This window comes from Callospermophilus lateralis, assembly GCF_048772815.1.
Source record: "Callospermophilus lateralis isolate mCalLat2 chromosome 11 unlocalized genomic scaffold, mCalLat2.hap1 SUPER_11_unloc_3, whole genome shotgun sequence".
Lineage (NCBI taxonomy): Eukaryota > Metazoa > Chordata > Mammalia > Rodentia > Sciuridae > Callospermophilus > Callospermophilus lateralis.
In genome coordinates, this window is record NW_027510155.1 from 3,471,857 (window position 1) to 3,497,460 (window position 25,604).

Sequence of the window (25,604 nt, forward strand, 5' to 3'; positions counted from 1 at the left end):
TAACAAACTAATTTTGCTACAATCTGAATTATCATTAGAAATCAACTTTTTGAAAATAACTTTTTAATAATCTTAACATGCTGGTATAGAGGAAGCGGAACAGAATTCAATTGATCTAGAAAGTACACACTATTTCAGCTAAATATTACTGTTTACCATCTGTAAATTAACATCTAGACAGTTCTTTGTAATTGTTAGCAGAGGTTTAAGAAAAAAAGCAGAACTCATAACTTAATGCTTCCTCTAATCACAGAACAAAAAACCACTAATCAAACATTTTAGCCAATAAGGAAAGCTTTCTGTACTAGAAAACCAGAAGTAGTTTAGCACACTGTATCTGAAAGTCACAGACAACTGTATCACCATCACCTGAGAGTTTATTTAGAAAAAGAAAATCTTAGGCTCTTCACAAACCTGCTGAATTAATCTCTGGCAGTGGGATCCAGGAAACTGCCTTAACAAGTTTTTCAGTGGTTCTTACATAAGTTAAAGTTTGAAAAGCAGTAGCCAACAAACTAGGTAAATGCCTACTCACATCAGTGAAGCCTGTATGTAAAGGAACAAAAATGTTCTGGCTAAATATAATCCCTAGAAAACAGCCTCAGAAGATTTCAAATATCATTTCTTCAAGCTAGGGTAACTATTATTTGGAGATTTATGAATTTAAGATATTATCACAAAAATACAGTTTTTAGAGAGATCAGGGGGTTGGGAAGCCCTGAAATTGTGTGCAAAAAAATATATATATAAATAATTGTTTCCTTAGAGGAATGAGTCCAAGACTGGGAGGCATGTTTACTGGGGATTGAACCCCAGCATGCTCTACCAGTGAAATATACCTCCAGCCCTTTTTATTTTTAGACTAGGTCTCTCATAAATTGATGAGCTGGCCTCCAACTTGGAATCCTCTAGCCTCAACCTCCTAAGTCACTGGGATTACAGGTATGTACCACCAGGTTCAGTTCAAAATAAGTTATTTTTTTAATGACATTTTAAAGTTTTTTCTCTTCAAATAAGTGTACTGTTTTTATTTATTCTTTGATAAGGAGAGAGAAAAATTATATTTTAGGGTCTTTTTGATGGCTTCCACATCTATCTATAACTTGAACCAAATATCTACAAATGTTCCTAATTAAATTTTTAGTTGTCTGAATTCAGTTATGATTTAGAGTTCCCTATCTTTGGGGAAAAAAAAGCATTTATACTGCCTCTTTGACTCATCTGTATTTACTACATAACTTCTACAACTGCAATTTTATGTAATGTAAGAATGAAAAAGTGAATCACAACTCACAAATAAAAAGGAGGAAAAAGCTACCTTTCTTCCCTATTTCCACAAAGTTGATAGAAATACAGAAACACACCTAAGAAAACAGAAAAGGCTAAGACTTTTATTCAATACAGTACAAATACAGTGTTAAGACATAGGTCTAAAAAACCTGCTACCCAACTGCATGACTATAATTACCAAAAGCTCATTGAATTGTTCTTCACAAATAGGTAAATTTTATTGGGTATAAATTATACCTCAAGGAAATTGAAGACAAAATCCCTCTTTGACCATATTTTCCTTAATAATCTTGATTCCATGTAAGAAACAACTTAACTTTCTGAGAAACACAAAAGGAATGACTTCCTTAACATCCAAAAATATTGATGGTATACCTACTATTTAAGACACTAAACTGTAGAATGATGATATAATAACTAGAATGGTAAGTTGCCTGCCCTAGAATTCATGGTTGAGTGAAAGAGAAGAAGATGGTTTGACACAGAATAAATGCTAATAAATAAATGTGGAATGAATATATATTCATAAATTAATGCAAGAAAAAAATCAACAGTGACACAGAACTCTGTGTACAGGAACAAATCATTACAACAGCTTTCTTTTTACTTGGAAATGTTTAACATCTTTCTTCAAAGCCTAAGAGAAATGTCATTTATAGAAAGTCTTCTCTACTTCTTATTTAAAGAATTTATTCTTACCTTCTCTGTGCTCTCATAGTCATCTGCTTATCACATTAACCTAGGTAAACATATTTCTCCTACTAATTAGCAAAAATTAACAGCAAGGACTTGACCCCCCAATACTACCTGCCTATCACACTTTCTAGAAAACTGTATGGTTTCATATGCCTCCCACAGCTCATGTGTGAGCAATGCAAGAAAGTTTAGAGATGACTCAATTAGGTTATGAGAGCCTTAACATAATCAGTGCATTGATCCTAGATAGGGATTAACTGGGTGGTAACTGTAGGCAGGTAGGGTGTGACTGGAGGCTCGTCTTTGGATATATATTTTGTGATCATGAGAGTGCTCTGCCTCTCCTTCCTGATGCCATGTTTCCAGTTACTTTCCTCCACCATTTGCTTCCACCATGATATTCTGCCTCATCTCAGGCCCAGGCCCATGGAGTCAACATCTACAGATGGAGACCACTAAAACTATGAGCTTCAAAATAAACTTTTCCTTCTCTAATTGTTCTTGTCAGGTCTTTTGACTAAAACACAAACTGTACCTTCCTAGTATGTAATAATCAGTATTTGTGAAAATGAATCTGGGTGATATAAATTCTATTAAAAAGAGATATTAGTAATGTCCATTAACTTAATTCTCTTACATGTAGAAGAAAAAGTTGTCTCATATATTTTTTTGAGGAATAACAGTAATATTATATAGTAGTTAATTTTCACTTTCTCAGGTGATTTCGATTACCACTTACAAGCTATTAGCAAAGTACAATAATTTAAATAACTGACCCCAATAATACTATTTTTAAAAAATAATTTATAATTATGAAGTTAATGCTCTGTTTCCTTCAAAGAGTCTGACTTTAAAGATGTTTCAACAGCTTCAAGATTTTTTAATCTCTTCTTTGAGATTACGTTTGGGGTCTCTTCTAATTATAAATAATGATTATCATTTATAGTTTATAAAGTAGTAAGTGATATGATAAATACAAAGACCACTTCTCAAGGAGATTCTACATACACAAACAAAATGAAAGGCAGATCAGATGAATGGTACACAATTCAAAATAATTGACCAGACATTTGAAAGATGAACTGGGAGGGAAGGACAGGGTGTCATGGGGACTAATAAAGAATAAGAAAAAAACTACTATATAAAATAAGTATGGGAAGAAAAATACTTTAGAAAAGATTAGCCAACTTATGAGGATCAGAGTCTCTCTTTATAGAAGACTGGGCAGGTATGAGACCAGAAAGAAAAAGACTATTTGAAAGGCTACAGAGTTGGTATGGTATAGGGTAAAAACTGAATGTACACATCTTTTGGAGAAATGAAGCTTCCCCTCATAAAAACTTCAAACCTAGATCAAGTATCTGCAGTAAGTAGAAATAAGGGTGTGCTACTCAGTGAGAAGGCAAAGGGAAATGACAGTATCAATGAAGGAAAAACAAAACAAAAAAAAAGAGAAAGGAGCTAACAATGAATAAGGAGCAAATGTGATGACAATGAAATGCAGGTTTGGGTGGTTTGGAAAAGGGTAAGAAGAATGTCTTGAGCCAACTGCAAATGGTTGGAGATATAATGGATTTGGAAGTTCTTCAGGACAGGAAGGAAACCTATGATAAATGGAAGAAGGAAGGCCAGATGAACCTTAGTTTAAGAAACACAAAATACTTTCCAATTTTATCCTTTAGAAATTAAGGGCAAAATAAAAGACAACCTTAGGTAGCTTTGTGTTTTGAACAGAATAAGAGATTAGCATTCTACCCAGAAGTATACTAGGGGAAAAGATTATGGGGCCTGGTTTAGAGCAATAGGAGTATCAGATACTGCAGTGGTTGGGAGGCAGTCTCAGGAAGCCATGATGCACAGTGAATCCAAAGAACTTCTTGAGATTCAGAAACTTGGAACAGTAAATTATTTCTAGCTGGAGCTAAACATTCACACAAAATGGTGACCTGAAAGAGATGGAACTTAAAAAGTTGGGATGGTAGTAATGTGAATCTGAGACAGATAATAATATTTGGATTTTGTTGTTGTTGTTGTTGTTGTTGTTGTTGTTGTTCTATTGAGATGCCACTGGGTCTAGGGTAAAAGCATCTACAAAATAATTAGAAACACAGATTTGGATCTTAGAAAAACAAAAGATTGAAATTCTAAGATTTCAAGTTGAAAGCTGAAAGTACAGGTGCTAAAATTACTAAGAAAGGGACTATAAACAGTTGGAGACAGGCAATGAAAGAGAGGTGTTACCTAAAAAGAAGAAAAATGGTATTAACCACTTAATAGAGACTAAAGAGAAACGTTTCAAAAGTGAGTGGCAACAAAGTTAAAAATAAAGTTAAGGAGTAAAGAATGAAAAAAGAGGAAAAGTGTGGTGATAAGTACATGACACAATAATCTTTAAAGGGGCAGTGTTAGTTGATAGGTAGGGATGATACTCAAAAGGATAAAGAAATGAGTCACAATTAAGCTGGCAACAAACATTTTGAAAAATGTTGATGGAAAAAGGCAGACAAGAAATAAAGAAAATATGCAGGCAGGACACAGCTCCCTCATCCTAAAATTAAAGAAACAAAACCTTGAAAGTGTTTATAAGCAGAAGACCAATAGTGAGATAGGGATGAAGATACAAGTTAACTGAATTAGGTTATGATGAATTGAAGGAGATAAAACATAGAACTGGCTATGGAGAAATGGGACAAGCTTAATTTCTTAGATTAATATCTGGATGAAGAAAAATATTTGGAGTTGAAAAGAGCTAGTTTTAGGAAAAATAAAAAAGATGACCTTCAATTGAGCAATTAATAAGTTGGTTTAACAACTGAAAGATGAAAATAAAATCTTTAGGGTACTGAAAAAGGATTAAACAAACACTGTAGGTAAAAATAAGGAGGTCTTTAAAAAGAAAAATAAAGAGATAGGTCTTAATCAAAGTTAAAGATTATAAAGTCAGAATGAATAAATAAACTCTTGTATTCTAGAATTGAGCATACATAAAGATGGAAAGGGGAAGAGGCTGAAATCTTAAACTGTCTTTTATGCTAGGTGAGCATGAATAAAAATGTAGAAGACAAAGAAAAGAACAGGATTTGAAACAGAGGACCACGATGACTACAAAGTTAGATGAATGCTGCTAGACTGGCAAAAAGAGTCAAAACTCTGAACATCATGGAGTAATAAGAATTCAGAAGGAATGAAGAGTATATAGGATGAGACTAAAAATGAAGAGGACCCAAAACTTAAAAGCTGATGTGAAGTGCTGGCACTAAAGAAGCCAAAACACCAGGAGGTAGGCCAATCATCAAGGCAGAAAAACTGAGAGAGAAGGGCTAAAGTTGCCATGAAAGGTAGGAGAATTCTGGAAAAACAGTATCTGATAATGATAAGAAAGTAAAACAGAGGTTATGTCATGATCTCCAAGAAACTCAGTTGTACATTAATTCAAATATTTATTTAAATGGAACAAACTCACTATGAATAAGCAGTATACCACATTTATAATGGAATAACTATTTTTAAAGATAAAAATCCACCCTGATAGAATAAAATATTCTCCTATTAAAGAAATACAAATGAAAATAATGTGGGTTCTGAAGGGGTTTCTTAGCATAGTGTAATGATAGGTACTCAAACAACATAAATTAAATGAATTAATGAAAAAGAATTCCAACAGTGGCATCATAACCAGAATAGTCTCTCCTTTTCACTGAACAAATGTATGTATAGATGGCCTGACAGATGAAGGACCATAGAAAGAAAACCAGATTCAATGAATTTCCTAACATCACTGAAAATCCTCCAATAATGTTAGCTATTAATTAAAAAGCTACAGCTACTAGTTGAATATAAGGTTAATAGTTTCAACTATCAATAAATTTAGGTACAGCTATTCCTCTATGAGCAGAAGCAGTAATCACTGGATTTCATCACAAAACTACAGCTTCTCTCAAAGTGACTAATTTGAAGAGGATATTCCTAATGAGGACATTTATTTGTATGCTAAATAAGCTTAAAACACTTAAAGTTTTATTTGACAATCACCATTTTTAAATACCTATAGGGAAAAATAAAAAACAGAATAATTATTTCCCCAACAAACCTATCCTAATTTTATTAGTTTAATTAACCATTCTTACAATTTAAGACCAGTAATTACTTGAGTTACTATGTTGGAAAATAACATCAGATAGTATCTTAGAAGTTCCTTACTGCTAGGTCCTTTTGGCTCTTTGAGGAGAAAAACTAGTTTCTAATAGGGATAACTTTGCTTCAAAACAAAAACTTCCTGTACTATAATTTTAGTTGTCAATTTACAGGTTTAACTCTTCTTACCTCATCATATGATTTACATTGGCTTTACTACAGCTAGTATTGTATCTGCAAAAGCTACAGTGGACATATGTAGGAAAATGGTTTGCAAAATCTTTTATTTCAGAACAGCACTCAATGCACTTGTGAATGCCCCAATGACACCTTATGGAGACACAAAGAAAATGGTATAAATATATTTTAAAACAAAAGTAATAAGTAAGAGCCATATTACTATTCTAATTAACTAAAGTATAATGTTTTTATACTTAAATTTAAATTGGTATTGTATATTAGGAATAAAACATCACCTTAAGGTGATTGAGGAATGCAGTATTAACTTTGATTTTTTAATTGCTATTAGCCAATATGCTTTGTTTCTTTTGCATATTAGAGATTTTTGGTTTGTATTTAGATTTACTTCCATTAGGCTTATTTCCATCAGGTTTATTTGCATTGTATTTGGTTGTATTAGGTTTACTTGTATTCGATTTTGTGGGATTTTTAGCAGTTATATTTTTAGTCCTTGGAGGTGAGAGCTGAAGGGTAGAAGTGCTTGCATTAATTGAAGGTGTAGGTGAAGATCCTGACAGAAGAGGTCCAACTGAAGAATGCAGAATATATTTACTTCAAAAAAATCACTATATTACTATTAAAATATCACTGTACAAAAACCATTTAAACATCAAGTATTTTGAAAGAGTACACATAAACTACAATTGTATTTAGTCTTATTTACTCCAAATGTTCAAAACAATTAAATAAAGTTAAATTTGATATTTATTCACTTAATGTAAAATCAGTTATGTGTAAACACAGTTATTAATGAGTAATTAGGAGTTAATAAAAATTGTATGACTATCAAAAGAGCACATTCCATAGCTATTTTTATGCTGTGACATAATTTTTAAAAAATTCATATATAGGTCTAAGTTTCACAAAGCTTGAAAAATAACTCTAGAAAGGCCTACTGATATCACCCTTTCATAACTACAAAACAAATAGATCTATAGTAAATGTGACCTCTCCTTTACGGGCTCATTATCCTGGATTTATACTTATTAAATGTTATAAGAAAGAGTTAAGTCAACTTTTTGCACTGTGTGAAGAATTTAATATTGAGACTTCTCTTAAAGGGAACTAACACAAAATTTATCATTTAGTGTTCAAAATAGAAAATATTCAATTATATCTGTTAGTTGACAATGGAAAGGTCAATTGCCTACCAACATTCTCATTGATCACTTGACTATACTCTCCTTATGCATGTAAGGAACAGACTATGATGAAGTCCTATGAAACATGTGCTTAGGTATTATACAAAATCACTAGGTCAGGAATCAAAAGAACTGAGGTTGAATCTCACATTATTCCTTCCAAGCCATGTAATCTTGAGTAAATAAGATATCCTCTTTAAACTTCTTCATATCTAAAATACAGGGCACTATTTGCCTTTTCTACTCACTGAATGATTGTATGGATTAAATAATACAATGTATGAAAAGTACACTGAAAGCCTCATTCTAAGATGTCGTTACAACATTTAGTATCATTATCATTATTATTATTATTATTATTAAGGGGAAAAATGAGAGAGGACTGCACTGCTTACATTAGTGTTCTGCATGTCTAGTTCCAGCATGAAATGAATGGTTTGCAGGGAAGAATGTTGGATAGCTTCTCTTGCTCTAAGTCTTCAGAGCATGGCTTTATATTATTTCATTTAATTCAAGTACCAGACATACCCACATTCAAATGTAAGTACCCAAAGCCAAATATAAATGTTTTGGGGGTTATTTCACTTTGGATTATCCATGCCTCTGTTTCCCTCCACTGAAGCAAATATTCAAGAGCTGACGGTATGTAAAGAAGTTAGAAAAAACAGATGTATGTAAGGCAAAAAGGGAAAAGCAAATTACAATCATCAGTATGCAGTCAGACATGTGTTTGCTCACTTAAAATACAATGCTGTCCAGTAGCAATACTTGCTTCTCTGAGAGTAGACTAAATGATAACAATTTCAACAAACATCTGAGAACCTATTGCTTTCAAGGCACTATGCCAGACACTGGGGATACAAAGATAAATAAAATAAGATTCCTGATATCAAGTCTTTTAGAGTTTAGCTGCTAAAACTGACATAGTTCAAAAATAGCCTATATAATATTGAAACAACCCTCTGACCCAAGGAACAGTTAAACTAGGTACACTTTTAATGAAGGAATGCCATTTCAACATAGTACCCGCCACTGAACTCAATGGTTAAAGCTTTCCTTTCTAAGCATAAAAACAATGAAATCTAAAATTAGTCAATAAAAATCTGAAGTCATTTTTAAAAAGTCATATTTAATAGATAAAACCAGGTTAGAGCTAGTTTTTATTATACAAAATGTTAAAATATAACATATTTGAACTCACTTTTGTTCCAGGAGGCAATCCTTCTAGTTGTTTAGGTTTTATAAATGTTCGATAATGCTGTGTCTTATGATCCATTTTCTCCTTGCATGTTAAAAATTGCAGTCTACATTTTGTACAATGATGTATTCCTTTTTTCTATTGAGAAACAGAAAAAAGAAAAAATAACTTTTATAACCACAAAATTCTGTGACCTGGAACTACTCTAACTTAATTTTAATGAAAGTTTATAATTTCTTATCATAGATAGTATTTTTTAAAACTTATATTACTATCAAATGTATTTGTTACTATATAGAGTCAAACATAAAAGTTCTATTAACAGGTTCAAATCGAAGTTACACCAAATGTATGAAAGCTTTTAATTATAAACTTAAATTATTTAAAAACATGATACTATGAAAATGAGCTAAACATGTTTTAATTTTAGAAAATGTCAAAATCATTTTAAAATTTTGCTATTTTCAATCATTTGACAAGTTGGTAAAGTAAATTATACCCTCTAAACTCAAGTAAATCTAACTAGATATTTCAAAGGTTAAGTTACAAAAATGGTTATATAAAGCAATGTTGTCCAATAAAACTTCCTGCAATAGCGAAATGCTCTAGAGCTTTGCTGTTCAACATGATAATTACTAGCCATATAATGGTTGCTGAGCACTTGAAATGTGGCAAATGAAAGTGAGGAGCTAAATATTTTAAATTTTATTTAATTAATTTACACAGGTAATTGTGGCCAGTGGCTACTACACTGGACAACATAGTTACGGAGGCATAAAATATAAATGATCATAACCTATGTTTCAGTTGAAAACTCCCTGAGTTCCTCCTAATATCCTAGTCCTATCACATTCTACAGATGGGAAATAGAACCCAAGAGAAATCTAAGTCCCTCTCCCATAGCTAGATTATAACAATGCTAGACTCCCTGATCCAGTGTTCTTCCTACTGTATAATATCAACTGAAACCTTTACACATTTATTCTCAATAATATAAAAAATATATTTCATATACATATGCTTATAGTATATAGAAATTTAGAATAACACATGCAAAATATCTTCTTCAAAGCTGTATCTCTGCCAGATACATCACTATTTCCCTTTAAATACAACCAACAACTCTTCATAAAATTTAAGGTAATACTTCTCTGAGGTAATATACAGAGAAGTATCTAGCAAAGTTACTAGCACACAGCAAACATTTCATTAAAAAAAAGCCAGAAATAGAAATAAAATATCACATATTCAGCTGGGTGTAATGCTCAATCCTGTATTCCCAGAATTTGGAAGGCTAAGGCAAGAGGATTTCAAGTTTGAGACCAGCCTCAGCTACTTAGCAAGACCCTGTCTCAAAAAATGAAAAGGGCTGGGGATATATCTCAGTGGTGAAGTATACTTGGGTTCAATTCCCAGTACCCTCCCCCCGCAAAAATCATATGTTCTCACTCATACATTCAAGATAAAAAAGTTGATCTCATGGGAAGTATATAAAGTGGTCACTAGAGGCTAGGAAGGGTGCAGGGATAGGGATGAGGGAGATCAGACACTGGAAAACAAAACACTTTGATAGGAAGAATAAGTTCTAGTGTCCAACAGCACGGCAGGGTGACTATGTTTATAATAATTTACATATTATTATAAAGAGCTAGAAGAGAGTTATGTGAATGTTCCCAACACAAATGATAAAAATGTTTGAGGGAAATGCTATTTACCTTAATTTGAACTTATACATTGTAAACATGTATTGAATTATAACTCTATTTCCAATAAATATGTACAATTGTTATATGTCAATTAAAATTTTAAAAAAATAGAAAATAGTTCTTCACAATGTCCAAAGCAATATGTAAGAACAACATGTTAGAATAATTTTAGCTGTATCTTAAGACTAGCAGTGTAGTGCACTATCTTATATCATAGATATAAGCAACTTAACAGAAATTCACTTATAAAGTATTCAAAGAGAGGAGGAAAAAAGAGAGAAAAACTTGGCCAAGAAACAGATACCAGAACAACAGTACAGAACAAAAGTTAACTAGAATTCATTTCCCAGAACTCTTTACTAGAATCACTTACTAGGTTACCTCATCCAGCTTCATGATTTTTAAATACCACCTACCCAAATGCTTATTTGGCAATATTACTTGACATCTTATATGCTTCTCAAGTCAACATGGACAAAACTAAACTCTAGGTTTCCTATATCTCTCTCCTACCATCCTAAATCTGTTCCTTGCTCAGTTTTCTCCATAGCTTAGAATATTAAAACTCTATTCTTATTAATGCTTAAGACAAAAAACTCAGTGTCCCCTCCTCCCCCACCTCTCTCTTTAACACATTAATAAAACCTGCCAACTTCACTTTCAAGACTACTGATAACATTCCTATTTGTCATTACCTCCAACCACTACTATCATACTGGGGCAAGTCACCCAGACTATGGTTTAAAAAACAAAAACAAACAAAAAAAAACTTCTATCTTCCTTTCATGTCTTTTTCTGCCCTGTGATCTATTCTCTCCATGGTTGTTGGTAATTCTTGAAATATGCTAGGTCTCTCACTTAAAACCTTCCAGGAACTTTCCAAAGTCCTGACTCTGGGTCCACACAAATTGGCCTGCATTCTATTGCTACAACCTTATCTCCTACAATTCATCCTTCTGTTAGTTAACTCTGCTCCAGCTTCAATGGCCTCCTTGCCAATCTTATTAGTAACTCTGGTTTATACTCACTTCATTGCCTACATAATGTTACCTCTCCCACATGGCTTACTCCTTAATTTCCTTTGAAGAGGCCCTTTAATGCCCATGCTGTATATAAAAGAGCAAACCCTCCTCCCCAGTTCTTGGCACTCCTTATTTTCCACATTTATTTCCTACCCACAATACTTATCACCAGCATATACAAACACACATTCACATAAATTTATTATCTTTCTCCATTACAGTACCAATTCCTAAATCACACTGCTATATAATACCTAAAACAGTTCCTGACATACAGTAAGGCATCCTAAATAAATATTTGTTGGATGACTAAATTGTGAAGCAGAAAGCAAGAGACTAATGCAGAAAAATACATGAGCGGCAGGTACAATTTAACTAGTTCAAATGACTGCTACTTCATTCAATGCACATTTATCCAAAATCCTGAGACAGAAAACATCAATCTATAATTCCCTGAGTTGGACTCAAGTCTTATACATCTCTGATGTTGTGTACATATGCATTTTAATGTGCTAAGGGTGATGAAGATACAGTATCAAAGTTTTTAATAACAACAATGTTCAATCAAAGATATAATGATCTATTCAGAGTATAGAAAAATAACTGTACTGAATTTTTTGAGAGTCTTGAGGGATTTAAGGGTAATTCTTACTATATGTAATTTCTACCTTTAGATCTAATGCCAATGTAAAATCAACTCTGTGACAGCAGTAAAAACTAGTGCTCTAAAGTCATGTTCTGTCTTTGCCTTTTATGAGACAATGCAACATTAGGCAAGTTACTTTCACTAAAACCCTGTTTCCTCATTTATAAAACATATATAGGTTGTGAGGATTAAGTACCCTGATACCATATGGTGATTACTATATGTTAACTGCTTATTGTTCTATCTAATAAGCTTTTTTAATATATCAGAAATTCTTAAATTATTTCATAAAAGTCATATAAACTGGGTTGTTTGCGCTAAAATTACTCAAGACATAACAATATAATCTTTTAAAGAAACAATTACAAGTGAGGTTTTCAACATAATAAAATGAGACACAGAATCAACAATTTTTATTACCTGATATTGTACTGTCATCTGTTAAAAGTTTATAATTCTACTCAGTGAAGGTTTCCCAGTCTTTCATAAATAAGTATACAAATTATAAATACATTGGAGGATGCCTGATGATCCTTCTTTCTTACTAATAGATTGCCCTATCTTTACTGCTGGCTATCTACTTCCCAGGCACACCCAAACAAAAATTTTAAAAGTTAGGAACCCATGGCAAGTCAAGATGGCTCCAGGCATGAAGGTTTGATTTTAAATAACATAGCCTAGGCTGGTGACACAACTTAGTAGCACATGCTCAGCATGTGCAAAGTCCTGCATTCAATGCCCTACACCACAAAAAATAAATAGAATACATTGTACACCCCACACACTGGCTCCACACATCTTATCATTATTTTCATGTCTATAACTCAATGTAGAGCTTAGTAAAGCATCTGGGGAAAGTTACATTAAAATGCCTCAAAATAAAATAGTTTATACCTTACTCTCCCTTTTAAAATTAAAGGCTAAAGATGAAATACAGAATATGAAGGACAATGTTTCCCAAACTCTTTATCAAGAAATGTTAATAGGTATGTTCAAATAAAGAGTTCAGTGGTCAAATAAGTTTGGGAAATGATACATACTATATCTTTTGCTTGGAGATTTACCATGTCCATTAGCATATTAAAAGCTCTGAGAAGTCCTGTTTTAAAAAACAGACAAAGAAAACTGTTTAATTTTTTAAATCCAGGCATTTACCAAATTGATTTACCAGTGACAATACTGGGAGAACCCCTATTAACACCTGTTGGAATACTGTTGGGGGACCATCAAATAAAAGATCTTTCCAGAACTTCTTAAAGATGAGTGGTATCCCAGTCACAACACCAGTGATCCCAAATTCATTTGGAAATGCTACTTTTATCGTCTTTCCCAATTAAAAATTACTACCTGATTTCATGATTATCTAAAAACTGCATCTCATAGCAAGGTGAGTACCAATGGTGAATAAATTGGTGTGGCAGTTTAATTTATAATACGTAAATGCTTAATGAGTTGGAAAAACTTGATTATATGATCAGGTGCAATAAATCCATTAGGTTCTGATTTTGACAAAAACACTGTTGTATCAACATTTTTAGCATAAACAGGGATAATTTAAGTGCTTCAGGAAAAAAAACACAATAAGCATAACATCAGAATTCCAAGCACTAATGCTGAGTTCCAAAAATTACACAGCAGAACTGGCAGAAGTAATCCAGGAAAGAAGTTAGGATCTAAACACAGTTCTCTGGCAGAATTCATACATCAATCCATCAACAGCTTCCTTTGCCTTGTAGCTGTAAAGGATGAACCTAGGTCAATGACAACACATTTTCTCATAATAACAGAGCTTTGGAAAGTGGAAATAAAGTTTGAAAAGGAATAGGAAAAGAAGGTTATGTATCCACAGTCTTTTTTTTTTTCTCAGTTCAAACTCCTTCTTGAAAACTCCTTCAAAATCATTTCCAGATCTACTCTTAGGACCTAACTATCTGCCACTTGCTTTTTTCACTCACCTTCTCTCTTGTTTTTTTCCCCTTCAATCATTGGTTGCCTATTTCTAATCATTTTTCACAATTTTATTTATGGTCTTTATTTATGGTCTACACCATCACTGGAAAGGAGGTAAGGAAAGAACTGGAAGTTTCACAAATAATTCAACATAAATTATAAATTTAATTGGGTTATTTGGAACAACTCTGCTTCATTTGCAGAATAAAACTAATCAGTGTTTCAAGACTTAACCTGTTTTTCATTAAGATAATATGAACAAACAGGAATTAGAAAATCTCACCTCATGTTTCATATAATGATGCATATAGGGTGTTGCGATTTTAATAACTTTCAGGCAAAAAGGACACAACAATTTCTTAGTGTTTTCATGGGATGTTCTAAAGTGAGTTTCCACATCAGAAAATGATGATGATCTATAATTGCAAACCTAGAAATAGAAAGAAGGTTTTGTTTGATTCAAAAATTTATAACTGATGTGGAATTACAAAGCAAATTATGGATTATTTGTTTAGAAGAACACTGTGTAGTACTACTCTTGCTGATTCCTATACACCCAAAAATTCCACTAACAGAAGCACCAAAAAAAAACCCAGAAATTATCTTTCAAAATTAAAGAATTCTTCTCAAAACATAACTAGGTGGTGTGCTTTTTAGCAGATCATTCATCAATCACTGCCTTGACTGAAATTTTCGAGTTTTGGCACCTCCTGTCCTATAAAGTGCTTTTTCTGCTACAAAAACAGCACTCTTCTTTAGACTGTAAATGGACCCCACACTATGGTGGTGACAATCAATCTTTTATTTTTTTGTCTTCCTATTCCTTCAAATTCTGGAAAAATACTGGTCACAAAACATTAGCTAGGGTTCTTTATAACTAACAGCATTTCAAATTTCCCTTGTATACACTTACATTCTTCCCTATATGGTAAGACATGTCCATCTGTATGTCTAGCTGGGCTCTTCTTTGACTACCACAGATGTAAGCAAGCAACAGTCTGTGGGCCAAATGCAGCTCACTGCCTACCCCTCATATAATGAATGAGTTATGCCTTCCACTAATAAATTATTTATAAGAGGGACTTTAATTTTGGTAACCAATTTACCTAAATGATTAAAGAATAAAACACTGATATATTTTATGACACATGAAAGTTTTATGGAATCAAATTTCAATGTCTATATATAAAATTTTATTGGAACATGCCCTTGTACTACTATGGCAGAGTTGCTTGTTTCCAACAATGACAGTAAACCATCAAAACCTGAAATATTTCCTGAAAAAAATGTATTGACCTCTGGGTTAATGGGCTTAAATCTTGTAGTTAAAACACAAACACACCACTTAAAAGAACACAATAAAAATGTGTATGTACCTGGCAGATATATGGCATTTCACCGGGTTTATGATTATCCTTCATATGTTGTAAAAGAACATGTTCTGTTTCAAATGATAATTCACAGATTTTACAAATGGCTAAAAGTGAGAGGGGGGAAAAGGTATTACATTTTAAGATATAAAAAATTATTTTACAAATTTATATAAATAGTGGTAGTAACAGCAGCAGCAGCAGAAGTGATCAATCATATAGTTTGTTAACTGGTTGCCAAGCACATTTCTAAACACTTCACCTAAATTAACTCACTTGATTCCTATAACAGCATATGAGGAAGGCATTTCTATTATCCTCATTTTTCAAGAGTTTATATCTCAATTCTTATAGCTATAACAAAAGAAGAATCTGGTATTTAAACTCAAGCTACTTAGCTTCAAAATCTGATTTTAACTACAACCGTAGTTACTTAAAGTTTAAATGAAGAACACTGATTTCACATTTGATATATAGGATTTGAGGCTTCTGAATCCCCAATATGTAATGCCCAGATTATGTCAAGGCAATTACTATAATGAATTACTTGCCAGAGGGACTTTAATTTTAGTAACGAATTTTATTACAAAATTTCCAAAAGTTAAAACTTAATTTTTCCATTTTGCCCCCAAATTCCAGAGTTTAATTCTTATTTTTCTTACAGAGTTACTCAGGTTTTCTCAGAGTTTCTATCTTCAAATTCAATAATATTCAACATTTAAATGAAACTGCAACTTACTAGAAAATTCATGGGGCGTATGTGTACTTTCAATGTGACACTGCAGCTGAAATGGTGTGGGAAACTGACGGTAGCAGTGCTGGCAGGTGGAGTGGTTTTCCCAGCTTTCACTGCTCTGCTTCTCAAGTTCCAAATGATGTTTCATGTGGTTCATAAACCTATAAATGATTGTCAACAGGTGCAAAAATTCAGATTTTAAAACAAAATCTCACCAATAAGTCTCTGAGTCTTAATCTTAAAAATACCAAGTATTACTCAAAATCCAAAATGTCTTAAAAGTCCTCTAGAAAAGAGTATATTTTAAATATTGCCTTTTCAGTGAATTTTTTCAATTTATTTCAAAATATCAAAATATCACTCATTTTCTAACTCAATCATTACTTCAGATTATTTTTAAAAATTTAAGGTAAAAGAGCAGGCTTGTTTTTTATACCTTAAATACTATTTTTAGTTTAAAATAAAACACTGAAAGAAAGGAAACCCTACCACCAAAAGCAGCTAGAGTCATGAGAGAAATCTTTTAAGACTGTGAACACATATAATAGATTCCAGCTGCTTAAAAGACAAATTACTGGTATTTTTACTTGTGTCTTGGTTTCTAAATGTATGTAATAGCAATTTTAATGCCTACAATTACAAGAACTTTTTTTTTAAATGATACTGGCTTACTGTTAGCACATACTGTTTATTTTAACTTGCAGACTGTGCCCTTTATAAGAAAGGTCCATTTTTCAGTTTTACATTCTGTTATCTCAGCTTCCCTAAAAGGCTCCTTATGAAAAGGAACTATGACTTTCAACAGCAGAGAGTGTAGTATAAATGAGAATACTTATTTTGAAGATATTACTGAAGCTTTTTGCTGATTTTGAAAATAAAAGTTACTCAATCAAAACAACAATTTTTGGACTGGTCAGCTATTTACAATTACTCATTTTGAAGCCCTATAAGAAATAATCTTGCAACTATTAACATTGATGATAACGTCATGAATCTGGATAACTATCATCAAGAAGGTTATAACATATGTCTCTTTTTTTACACCTCTACCACACTACTCTTTACAGCAAGTTATGATACACCTTAAAATATCTTTCTTCTTTGGTTTTAACACAAGCTCTACAACACCTACCAAAAAGTCCTAGTCTTGGTTAAGTATTTACATATGCAAAGCCAATATCTTTTAGCTCAAAATCATTAGCACTAAGTATATTTATATAAAGAATCCTTTAATCAGCTAGTTATTTTTCTCAATTATTAAATAAGCCCAATCTGGAGTTCATATTTTTCAAATGAACAGATGGAAATGGGAGAAACTAAAAGGGCAAATTTCTTGGAATCATGTTCACAGAATGAAATATACCTGTTTTCATTGATAAGTAAGGGGTAAAATACTAATATCACAGTATGATAATAACAGAACAGAGTAGAAATCTTGACCTGTACGTTTCTTACCATCCTTGAAAAATAATTTGCCTTCCCAGCTTTACTGGAAAAATTAAAAGCAATGTTATATAATACACTTAATTTTGGTTATGAGGTACTTTACTTTAAGGTTACATTTATCAGATAACCAATATATTTTAAATGCTTAATCACTGGATGTTATCAAACGGAGCATGCTGAAAATTTCTAAATATTCTGATAATATAGACCTATGTCTCCTGAAATAATTCCTGAAAAAAGGAATTTCCCATTTTCATGTTTGATATGAAATGGAAATGGCTAATCTTAAAAGCAAAAAAAAAACTTGTTGCTCAAATAATTTGTAATATGATATGTGTCATATTTAATTTTCACAAGGAGCTTAAATAAGTGAATCACACTTCCATGCTTATCATTGCATCTATTTTTTTTAAATATATGTATTTTTAGTTGTAGTTGGACACAATACATTTTATTTATTTATTTATTTATTTATTTATTTTTATGTGGTGCTGAGGACAGAACCCAGGGCCTCACAGGTGCTAGGCAAGCGCTCTACCACTGAGCCACAACCTCAGCCCTCATTGCATCTATTAACATGATTTCTGACATATTTTACTATTAAAATGGTAAAAATATGTAAATAGGTGGTAGAGTTCTATTATAGTACTGTTTCAGTGTTATATGTCAAAGCACAACTTCCCCTGTGTTAAAGAATGGGGACCACTAGCTCTTGATGGCAGTTAACAGTGTCACAAAGGAGGTAAAACAATGAGAAAATTCATATGATATAAGATATGGGAAAGAACTTGGAAAAAGTTCTACCATAAAGCAACCATTAATGATTATTATAGGAGTATATCAGAGAAGACAAGAAAACAAATAAATGCTGGGCCCAGACATGAAAGTACGTGCTTAAAAATGCTACAGGTGATAGTTATAAAGAGTAAATGGAATATACACATATACATGTATGTTTGTATACACAAACACACACATATCTTGTCTAAGTACACTGATATCTGCAACTTACTTTGAAATTAATTTAAAAGTCAGATAGTCTGAAGGAAGAAAAATATTATAAAGCAAGTACAGTAAAATATTAAGAATAAAAGTTGTAAGTGTAGAAGTGTCCAATAAGACTTAAATTTTTGATGAGTATTTGAAAATTTTTATAATGAAATGGTAGAAAGTAACCTTATATACTATAAATGTCATGCCATATAATCAATGAAAAATACCATTCAATATATCTTGTTATTTTGTTCTTGTTACTCACTTACATAAGATATCTTTATAGTATGTCATGTAACGCAAAAATTTCAAAGTAAGTTTCTAAAATTTAAAACATTTATGTACACCTCTTCAAAATTTCATTGAGAATGAAATCTCTAATTGTTAAAGGTGTCAAATTATAAAATCAAAGCAGACACATCTCCTAGAAATGGTATATCTTTAAAACACATTTTTTTTGGCTGGGCTTAGTGGCACATGCCTATCATCCCAGGGGCTTGGGAGGCTGAAGCAGGAGGATCTCGAGTTCAGAGCCAGGCTCAGCAAAAGTGAAGTGTTAAGCAACACAGTGAGACACTATCTCTAAATAAAATACAAAATAGGGCTGGGGATGTGGCTCAGTGGTTGAGTGTCCCTGAATTCAATCCCTAGTAACCCCATCCCCCAAAATAGATCACTTTTCCCACTAGGTAAATGTTCTTAATATGAATTGAAAGCTTTGAGCATTAAGATTAGCATAAAGAAGTTCAAAACTGGACACTTTTGAAGTGCTTTCTCTTATAACTGAAGAAAAATAAAATGTAAACTACCTAAAAGGTTCACTGCTAAAACAAAATGAACTTATTTTTTTTCTTTTAAGTTAAAATAAACTTTGTACATCTTAAGAAATGTGAAAGAAATACAAATAAGTAGATCCTGGTGTCAAATTCTAAAATACAAGAAATGACAAAAGCTTTTCAACAATGAACAAACAAACAAAAAGTCTGCCTTTGCCTAAAGTAGAAAGTATTAGAATTCTTTATCTAGAATAGCATAGTAAAATGTAACCTAAAGATACAACATTTATATTTGTAGCATTTCAATTTTCAAATAGAAATAAAAATAAATATTTACATACCTAATATTATTTTTTAGAATTTTCAAGCAACTGAAGCATTTAAAGGTTGTGTGAGTCTTCTGTTTTTCCTGGACATCTCCTTCATGTTTTCCATAATAAAAGTCATTAACTAACATGATCAATTTTCCTTTCTCTGAATCAATAGTCTTATTTGTATTTGCTGTATTTGAAAATTCTGTTTTAGCCAGTCCCAAAAATTTATTTATCATTTCTGGACAACAATACTGAAAGAGAAAAAAATTATAAGCCTTATTTAAAAAAAAAAAAAGCAAAAATTATTCTGTGGTTACAAGTAAGGTCAGGCTATGTAAAACTCTGCTTGGTAAGACATCTGGAAAAATAGTCACCAAAAATTTGTGGTGCACATACATATTCAAAAACACTCAAATGACAAACACTTATTGTCTTAATAAACAAAAAAAATTCAAAAAGAAATGAAAACCCTTAAAGAGAACTTGGCTATAGATGTAATAAGCATTCCTTTGCAATTTATCTGTTCAGGTGTAACTATTTAATAATAATTTGTTGCTCGGTCCAAAATTATTCATTTCACATCTATTTTGAGAGTACAGAAAGAAATATTTCATATGCCTTGATGTATATTTTTAATTAACAAGTAACACAAAAAAAAATTTGTAAAACCTTAATGGAACTAGACTTTGACCCAACTAACCTGCTATTTCTTAGACTCAAGGTACTAGAAAAGGTATGGAATGCAAAGGTATATAAGACTAATCTTCCTTCTTAAAAAAAAAAAAGAAAGAAAAGAAAAAAAAATCCACTTTTTTACATTAGGTATAAAAGAAAAGTGTTTTTACACCTTAAAACCTAGAATGCTAAATATCTGAAGAGGAAACTTACCTCTTCAGGAGTAAAAATCACAATGTCACATAAAATGATTTTAATATGGAATTTGTTCATATGTGAGCTTTTCTTTTTCTTTTTCAACAAGATAGAACAAATTCTATCTTTTATTTATTTATTGCACATAACATTCAGTTGTATAGTTTTTACTTAAAGGGCAAGCTCAGGAAGATGTGCATTATAATATTTGTTAAAATGCTAATTCCTGGGCCTCACTTCAGAACAACAAAGCTACAATGTCCAGAGATAGGGCCTAGAAGTTTATATATTATCTAATTTTTTTTGATAGTTGTAGATGGACAGCATGCCTTTATTTTATGTTTATTTTTATGTGGTGCTAAGGATCGAACCAAGTGCCTCATACATGCTACGCAAGAGATCTGCCACTGAGCTAGAGCCCCAGCCCTAGAAGTTATATTTTTTAACAAGTGGTAATTCTTTTACAACTTAAGTGTTTTCTATATGTGTTATGTGTTAAACTGGCATCAACATAAGAAAATTTTAAACTCTTAATACACCTATTTCATTTCTAAGATAACAACATCCACTTCTACCACATGTAAAATGTTAGACAACTGGTGGAACACTCTGTATTACAAGGGACAGTGGGCCTTTCTGGTCCAAGACAGACTTATAACATTTCTTTCAAGATTGCATTTTACTTATTTTGTTTTACTTATCAATTTATAAATCTGAAAAGAAAAAACATACACACACACACACACACACAAAATCTAAAATAGATACAAAGAAAAAAAACACTAAGTAAAATGAGCCACAAATAACTGGTATAACTAACCTATGTTAAGGAGTTGAGGTTTCACCCATATGAAAAATTAGGACAAATAGATTAGTTCTCTAATACAACATGAATCTCTGTAGTTTTCCATTCAGAATAAATTATAATTGAAATAGAAATACAACATAAAAAGGGAGGTAAGAAAGATTTTGCTATTTATGTTCCTATATTCTTCTTGCAATATCACATAATATCTGAGAGCTCAAACTTAGGAAATTCAGACTATTTCTAAGGAGTTTTACAAGACTAAGTTCCTTCTTTTAAAAAAATGCTACTTTCTACTTTAAGGATAAATGAAGAAAAACATGGTAAGGAATAAAACAACTAGCATTATTGGAAAAATTACTCAAAATGTGTATCCTCTTACTACTACTAATATATATCACTGGCACCATTTTGACAAACAAAACTCTTCACTTATTTGAAGGATTCCTTGGAGGAAGATCTCAAACAATGAGAAGTTATAATGCACAAAAATAAATAATAGAGAAAAGTCTTCCTAATAAGAAATGCAGATTATTTTGTGTCCCAAACACAAGATCTGGCTTTTAGTAGAAGTTATTCTGAGTCATATTTAGCACCTGATTATTTTCTGAAATCTACAAAATAGTTTATGAGAGAGTATGTTGCAAGGTTTATATTCTCCAGAAATGTCTAATATGAAATTAAAGTTGACCTAGAGTAATAAATTACTATATATATATTTATATGTATATACATATAAAACATATAATCAATTACTTGCTGTTCTTTTTTTTTCTTTTACAGAAAAGACAGGATCAGATTTTTAAAAATTAACATACAAATCTTGTTCACAGTAACTTTAAAAAATTGTTTTTAAATTGTAGTTGGAAACTATACCTTTATTTTATTTATTTTTATGTGGTGCTGAGGATCGAACCCAGCGCTTCACACGTGATATATGAGTGCTGTACAGTGAGCCACAACCCCAGCCCTCACAGTAACTTTTTTTAAGCAATATTTAAGATCCCTATGAAAAACAGCTGAATAATAAACTGCTGACAACCAAACGTGGACAATGGCTATAGTGAATGAGGGAGAAGGGAAGGAGCAAAATAGCCTACAGGAGAGAAAAAAAAAGACAGGCAAGAAAGAAACTTAAGAAATGAGCACTAACGACTGTGAACTATGGTCCAAAACCAACTGGTTATCTTTTGTTCAGCTCCCGAACCCTTTTAGTTCTCACCCTTTACTACAACCTTTCACACAGCCTTTATTTTCCTGGGCTGGCTAGTCTACAAATATTAAATGCCTTTAATGCTATTCTCATCTTTACATTTCCCAATACATAGGTCATCTTCCATCGCTTTGTTAGTGCCCTAAAAATTTAGGTAGAATTTTCAGAGCAAAGGATATGGAATGCAATTTTTAAATATTAAAATAGGACTTCTCATACAAACATCCTACATAAGTCAACATTTCCCCACTTATAGGAATTCATCCAAAAGCCACCAACAACCAAATTCCACAAACCCGATTTTCACTGAAACTTAGATCCAGAGAAAATCCAGAGACCACAATATACAAAAGCACTACCCAAAGCATCCAAGAAATAAAGCATGTAGTCAGAAGGACATCAAAGACAAAAGAATCCAAAAGATTTTAGAAAGTGTCAGTAAAGGGAGTTGGGAATATAGCTCAGTGCTACTGCACTTGCCTAGCATATGCAAAGCCCTAAGTTTGATCCACAGCACCATAAAAGAAAACAAACAAACAAACAAACAAAAAAGCACCACCACCAGCAACAACAACAGAAAAACAGAAATATGACAATTTAAATATATATCCTGAAAGAGGTGACATGATAGGCATATCCTGAAGTGCAAGGATAGATAGATAGATGATAGATAGATAGATAGATAGATAGATAGATAGATAGATAGATAGATAGATTGATAGATAGGCAGGCACGCAAACGCAGATATAGAAGCTGGTCAAGAGCATGGCAGAAGAAGTAACCCAGACCTACTTTGGAAAAGGAAAGCTGAAAAGGCAGTGCTATAGAAAGAAGCAGACACACACACTGCATTTGCAGGAAGTCTTCTGCCAAGCAAAGAATTATATAACCCAACTAACAGGCTGTGAGACTATACTAGAAATCTAGGCTCTCATCTAAACAAAAATACTTTCAGATAAAAGGAGGCTAATAACAGGAATATATACAATTCTAGCAAAACATCAGGAAAATGTTATTCTGGAGCAGATGTAAGAAGAGACAGCAAAGCTGAGGAGATGTGTCCCCATATGGGTTGCTTTTAAATCTCTCTAGAGCCTATACTCTAGTCCCAGGCCCATGGAGCCCACAAGAAACTATCCACTGTTTGAGGGTACCTTCTTCTCCATTCTACCCCCTGAGGCCATTGATGTAAGTGACCTCTGAACAGTCTCACACAACCAAGAAGTTTTCTGCCATTCAGTGACCAACCAAAGCCTGTTGGGGCAACATTTGGAGCTCCAGGCCCAGGTTTGGGGTAAAGCAGCCACACAATTAACGAAGAATATAACACTGCACCAGGTCTTTCTGTGGCTGCCCTAGCACAAGACTGGTCTCTTGCTCAACTTCAATTAGGACCCTCACCAACAACAGGTCATCTCTTAGACCTGGAAATCTGTCATCTCTACCATGAAGACTGGATGAATTTAAACAATTGTTGACCAGTCTGACACTTCATGATCCTAACATCTCTGGTCCCAGTAAGAATGCTAAAGCACTGCATGATGTTGCTGAAAACTTAAAGACTGGGTTCTGAGAAGGGGAAAAAAAGAGGCTGAATACCTAGGTTTCCTCTTCCTCTTCCCTGTGCACGAACACAAAACATGCCCTTTCTACAGAAATAAACTTGCTTTAGAATCCCACCTCACCCCCAGAGAGAGATTAAGAAGTAGTACATCAAGGGAAAAAGGAGAGGGAAAAATGAATAACAGAGAGGTAAGATAAATTAGAGACAAGGATAGTAGTAAACAGATACTGCAAAATAAAAGAAGGGAAAGAGAGGCCAGTAATGAGAAAAGCAAGGTTTAAAAAAAGAGAGATTAAGATTAGAGAGAAAATGACAGATATAGCATGCAAAGGAAAATTCATTTTGGACATACAACTTATGGAATAAATATTTTAAAATATAATTCAGGAAAACTGTGCTAAAACAAAGGAAGACACAAATATAAAGGCAAAAGAATACAATGTACACTAGAGAAGACTAACTCAAACTTTCTATAGTAAGTTATGTCACTATAAAATTATTAATCTTAAAAATATTAGTCTAATATAGATAGATAGATAGATAGATAGATAGATAGATAGATAGATAGATAGATAGACTGGGATGTAGCTCAGAGGTAAAGTGCCCCTAAATCCCCAGTATCAAAAAAAAAGAAAAAGAAAAAGAAACTTATTACTTTCTAGATGAGACCCTCTGCAATTTAGTGAGACCTTGTTGCAAAAAAAAAAAAAAAAAAAAAAGAACTGGAATGTAGTTCAGTGGTAAAGAGCCCCTGAGATCGATTCCCAGTACCGAAACACAAAGTAACAAAAAACAAACAACAACAAACACTGAACACTAGAATCAAAAACAAAACACTTTTTTGAACATTTTAAAATGTTAAGGATACATTCATGATACAGTTATGAAAGCTAGATTCTTCTGTATCACAAATATCTGCTAAGTAATGAAAGATATGGATTGAGATGTGATTATATATCTAGGACAGAATAAGTGAAGATAAGGATATGTAAAAAGTTTTATCAGTGGATACTAAACTACAGTTAGATAGGAATACAAGTTCTGGTATGCTATTATTATATAGTAGGGTGTCTATAGATAACAATAATGCACTGTACACTTTAAAAAGCCAGAAAAAGGGAGTGGGGATTATGAATCAGTGATAGAGTGCTCACCTGGTGCGGGTGAGGCACTGGGTTCAATCCTCAGCACCAGATAAAAATAAATGAATAAAAATAAAGACATTGTGTCCACCTACAGCTAAATTTTTTTCTAAAAAAAAAGCCAGAAAATTTAAAAATTTCACCATAAAGAATTGATAAGTGTTTGCAGCGTAAAACATTAAACAATGGACACATATGAAAACATCATACCCCATTAATACGTAAAATTTTATGCTTTATGTACCAGTCAAAATTAATGTAAATAAAGACTAAAATTATAATGAATACTCTGGAAAAGTTTATATGACAAGCAAATAATTTACTTATTATTTTTAGTGTACCTCACTATCT

At 32.4% G+C, this 25,604-nt stretch overlaps 2 pseudogenes; one reads left to right on the forward strand and one right to left on the reverse strand.

Annotated features, from left to right (window-relative positions):
• Positions 1-4,223: 4,223 nt before the first annotated feature.
• LOC143385826 (zinc finger protein 280D-like) overlaps positions 4,224-25,604 on the reverse strand; it is a 51,459-nt pseudogene continuing 30,078 nt past the window's right edge.
• Positions 23,664-23,939, forward strand: LOC143385835 (ran guanine nucleotide release factor pseudogene; annotated as a pseudogene).